Source organism: Olea europaea, chromosome 1 (assembly GCF_002742605.1).
Source record: "Olea europaea var. sylvestris chromosome 1, O_europaea_v1, whole genome shotgun sequence".
Classification (NCBI taxonomy): Eukaryota; Viridiplantae; Streptophyta; class Magnoliopsida; order Lamiales; family Oleaceae; genus Olea; species Olea europaea.
In genome coordinates, this window is record NC_036237.1 from 21,933,416 (window position 1) to 21,939,359 (window position 5,944).

Here is a 5,944-nt window from a genome sequence, read left to right on the forward strand (position 1 = left end):
CTATAAAATCAAGCATAACCTTTCAATAAGTAACTTTTTACTTACCTTTCAAAATTGAGGAATTCAAGCCTAATAGTATAGAGCACTTAATTCCTAACACGTTGGCGAAATTTTTATTTTTATTTTTTTTCTTCTTTTCCTCATTTTTTTCCTTTCTCTTTCTCTTCCTTTTCTCTCTGGTTCGGCTTCTCTCACTTGTGTCTATTTGTCTGTGTAAGAAATGGATTATTTTATACACGAATTGGGTAAGGTTTGTCACTCCACAACCTTCCATTTTGTTTTTTTATCTTTTGTCATTTTTTTTGTTTGGTTTGACTTCTCTTTTATTAGTCAAAGTATTACAAAACCCACCCCCTTAAAAGAATTTCATCATCGAAATTCAATTGACTATGTGCGAAAAATGTGGGGATACTGAGAATGCATCTGCTCTTCACTTTCCTATGTTGCTTTTTCTATAGCATGATTCCTTCCCAAGACTTTAACCAAAGGAATAGTCTTACTACACAAGACCTGTTCCTTTCTATCCAATATTTGAACTGATTCCTCTTCATAGGTAAGATTTTCTTTCAGCTCTACTGGTTGTGATTCCAAAACATGAGATGAATCTGGAATATACTTACAAAGCATGAAAACATGAAATACATCATGAATTCTAGACAATTTTGTTGGCAAAGCCAATTGATACGCAATTGGACTGATGCGTTCAACAATCTCATATGGGCCAATATACCTCGAACTCAATTTACCTCGTTTACGAAATCTAATAACACCTTTCCATGGAGACAATCGCAGGAAAACTCTATCCCCAACATCAAATTCAAGGTTCCTTCTACGTCTATATGCATAGTTCTTCTATCTATCTTGGGTTGTCTTTAACTTTTCTTTAATTATCTTTACTTTCTCAGCAGTAATCTAGACATATTCAGGATCCAATAACTTTCTTTCGCCAACTTCATCCCAACATACTGAAGTTTTGCATTTCCTACCATACAGTGCTTCAAAAGGAGCCATTTCTATACTCGAATAATAACTGTTATTATAAGCAAACTCTATCAAAGGAAGATGAGTATCCCAATTTCCTTTGAACTATAGTACACAAGATTGTAACATGTCTTCCAAAGTTTGAATAGTTCTTTCTGACTGACCATTTGTTTGTGGATGAAAACCTGTACTGAAATGAAGTTTAGTACCCATATCTTTCTGCAAACTGGGCCAAATTTTAGAAGTGAAACGAGAATCTCTATTTGAGACAATAGATACTGGTGTCCCATACAAACTGATTATCTCATCAACATATATTTTTGCCAACAAAAATCTAGCAGTCTTTGTTAACATGTCTACAATGATCCATATGCCATCATGTCCATTCTGAGTCCATGGAAGTCCAAATAGAAAATCCATAGTAATGTGTTCCCATTTCCACTCAGGAATAGGCAACGTTTGTAATAATCCTGCTGTTTTCTGACGATCTGGTTTCACTTGCTGGAAAATGAGACATCTGGATACAAACTCAGCCATTTCTTTCTTCATTCCATGCAACTAATAGTGTTCTTTGAGTACACGATACATTTTTGTACCACCTGGATGCATCGCATAAGCTGAACTATGTGCCTCTTCTAGAATTTCTCCCTTCAATTTCAAATCATTTGGAACACGTAATATGTTTTCCATAACTAAAGCTCAGTCATCTCGAATGGTATATTATGTATGCTTACCTTTACTAACTTCTTCATTCAATTTGCTCAGCACTGGATCTTGAGTTTGGATTTCTCTAACTATGTCAATCAAAGTAGGCCTCACTTGGAAGTTGGCAAACAATGCTCCTACACTAGTAACTGATAATTGGGCATGAGAAGTTTTGAACTCACCAAACAAAGATGAATATACTGCATTAGTCTGGGTCATAGGACTCGATATTTTCCGACTGAGAGCATCAACAACTACATTAGCCTTCCCTGGATGATAATCAATCTTGTAGTCGTAATCTTTTATTAGCTTTGACCATCTACTTTGCCTCAAGTTTAACTCTTTCTGATCGAAAATATACTTTAAACTTTATGATCTGTATATATCTGGCATCTCTCACCATACAAGTAATAACTCCAAATTTTCAAGGCTAGGACAACTGCAGCTAGCTCTAAGTCATGTGTAGGATAACTCAGTTCATGTTTCTTCAACTGTCTGGGAGCATACGCTATAACTTTCCCATTCTGCATCAAAACACAATGAGACCCTGTCGTGAAGCATCACTATATATCACAAACTCTTCATCGGGAGTAAGAACTGGAGCTGACACTAATCTATTCTTCAATTCGAGGAAACTTCTTTCGCAATTTTCATTCCAAACAAATTTAGCATTCTTTCTAGTCAAATTGGTCAAAGGTAGAGCAATTTTAGAAAATCCCTCTACAAAACGACGGTAATAACCTATTAAGCTAAGAAAACTTCGAATTTCTGTCACATTAGTAGGCCTTTCCCATTTTACCACTGCCTCTGTTTTCTGCGGGTCAACATAAATTCCTTCTACTAATATGACATGTCTAAAAAATACAACTTTATCAAGCCAGAATTCACATTTACTGAATTTAGCATACAACCGCTCATCACGTTGAGTCTGCAAGATGATTCTGAGATGCTCTGTGTGCTCATCGTGATTATGAGAGTATATTAAAATATCATCGATGAATACAATCACAAATCTATCTAAATATGGGCGAAACACTCTATTCATCATATCCATAAATGCTGCTAGTGCGTTGGTCAACCTAAATGGCATCACAAGAAATTCAAAATGACCATACCTTGTTCGGAAAGCAGTTTATGGCACATCATTGTCCCTGATTTTAAGTTGATAATATCAAGAATGTAAATCAATCTTTGAAAATATTGCAGCACCGCGAAGCTGATCAAGCAGATCATCAATATGTGGCAAAGGATATTTATTGCAAATTGTCACTTTGTTCGATTGACTGTAATCTATGCACAGTCGCATGGTACCATCTTTCTTCTTCACAAACAGAACTGGTGCTCTCCATGCAGATACACTAGGTCTAATGAAACCTTTGTCTACCAACTCTTGCAACTGAAACATTAGCTCTTTCAATTCTGCTGGTGCCATTTTATAGGATGCCTGTGAAATAGGTGCAGTTCTTGAAATAAGATCTATAGTGAATTCTACATCCTTGTCTGACGGTAAGCCTGGTAATTCTTCTGGAAATATATCAGTAAAGTCCTTGACCACTGGGATGTCTTCAAGTTTTAATGTGCTAGCACTCGTATCAATCACATGAGCCAAATATGCATGGCAGCCCTCGTTGAGTAATCTTTTAGCGTCAATAGCAGATGTCACACAAGACGATAAAATTCTGCACTGTCCATTGAATATAATTTCAGGTTGTCCTGGCTATCTAAACACAACCTTCTTTCGAAAGCAATCAACTGAAGCTCGATTTGTTGCCAGAAAGTCCATACCCAAGATAACATCGAAATCATATATGTTAAGAGGTATTAAATTTGCCTTCAGCTCATTCTCCTTTACCTTAGTCCCACAATCTCGATATATATTGTTTGCTAATAGTGATTCTCCTACTTGTGTATTCACTACCAAACAATTGCCTAGAGGTTCTGACTTTTGATTCACATATAAAGCAAATGCAAATGACATAAAAAAATGTGTAGATCCAGGATCAATCAAAATACGAGCATTTCTATCAAAAATAGACAACATACCCATGATAACATCTAGTGACTCTTCTACCACCTGTTGAGTCATAGCAAAATGACGTTGGGTAGGATAGCGATTATCCTATAGGCTAGTTGCAACAGACGATTCGTAAGAAAGAAATGCCAAAAACAGATAGGATTCTTTGAAAACTTCACTCAATATTATTAGTAATCAAGAATGACGAAAATTAACCATAAGTCGGGTTAAAGAACTGCAAAATACGGAATTATCGAAAAATTATCAAAAATAGCAAAATCCTAACAATCACACCAAAATAAAATATTAAATAAAAGAAGTAAGTTGCCAAAAATTTGGCTCAATCCGGATTCTCTGACATCTAGAAAGAGGGAAACGAAATATTACCATAAATAGTAAAAAATAACTAAAAATTGAATTTCAGAAAGGAAAAATAGTAGATTTTGGGCTCGAAATTGACGTCCACAAGCATAGCTGGGTGGCCATGATGTGCGTGCCGAAGAGAACTTTCCGGATTGGGGTCATAATAGCGATTTTCATAACCGTAGCCAAAGTTATGGCCAAATTACCAAGACGCGTCAAAATTACCCCAATTAAGGAAACATTGCATTTATTTTCCATCTTTGTGGCTATCTGCCACCTCATAGTATCTTAGCGCTATCAACGAACTATCTGATAGATTAGCGTCACTCAACTCGGATCCTCCTGCATTACAAAAACTTTGCCCTGGGTCTTCAGCCGTCCTGCCCACCCTTTTGATTTTGTACCACTACTGCTTGCAATATTAGACTGGGCTATACTATTTGCACTTGTTCTATTAACCGAATCATCTCTCTGAGTTTGATTCTATCTTGTACGACCAGCACTCTACTGAGGAAACATCTTCGGTACCATGCCACTTTCTTGTGATAGAACTGGACAATTTCTTCTAATATGTTCGTCTTGACCACAATGATAACAGACTCCGCTCCCTTTGAACTTTAGACACGTACCGAGATGAGGTCTTCCACATAACTAACAATAGGAAAGTCTAGTGCTAGTAGAACTCTCGCCTTGTCTTGGAGTAAATAATATCTGGGAAGAACCCTGAGTATGAGTACGGCTGGATAGCTACTGTACAGTACAGAGACTGAATCTAGGGCCCTGACTTCCCCATGATCGAGATTTGAATTGACCCGAACTGGACATACTGGGTCGAAATCCTCTACTATCCCTATGAGGTAGTCTATAGTTAGAAGCACTTGTCATTGTCTGACTACCACTTACCTTGAACATTGTTTGTTCTCTACCACTTAACCTATCAGAAATGCTCTTTTCTATTCTCAAAGCTGATTCCACTAATTTATCAAATTCATTCCAGCCTGCAGCTGCTACTACTGACTGGATTTTTTCCCTTAACCCATTTTCAAATCATCCGCATTTATCCATTTCGTTGCTTACCAAAACTTAGGCATACTTAGAAAGTTCAATAAATTTCACCTGATATTTTGCAACTGTCATCTACCCTTATATTAGCTTCAAAAATTCCTCCTACTTTGCATCTTTATAGGATCGAGGGTAATAGGCATTGTAAAAGATATGACGAAAATCTGTCGAAGTGATTATGGAAGGGTCTGGATATGTGCTCCGTACCGACCGCCACCAATCATATGTACTCTTCTCTAATAAAAAAAGTGGCAAGACATAACTTCCGATCGTCTGAGTAACCCATATCATCAAATACCCTCTCTATCTTAGTCATCCATGCTTGAGCAACTACAGGATCGACTGTGCCAGCAAAAACTTCTGCCCCTAATTTTGTAGCCCTCTCAATACTAAAATCTCTATCAGTATTACGCATAGCAGATACAACGACAATAACAATTCTTTCAACAACAATGAGACCAGTTCCAATCATATTTTCCTATCCTCGTTGTTCAGGATGAACTGGTTCATCTACTCTCTCGGGCTCTCTTTGTTCATCTCTATTAGGAGCAATGTGAGATTTGGGCAACATATTTTCGAGCCTTCGAGTTTTTCCACCACGAGGCATAACTTACCTACAGTTATACATGATATGCTAAACATCAGAATGTATGTATGTACAATGCAAACCTATGGATTCTAATGCACACTCTGATACCAAACTGACACACCCCGCCCCGTGTAACACTACTGGACTTGGACGTAGTATGCGCCGATGATAAATACTAACTAAAAGTTGGACCCACCATCAAGGCTACTACAAATACAATATATCATTTT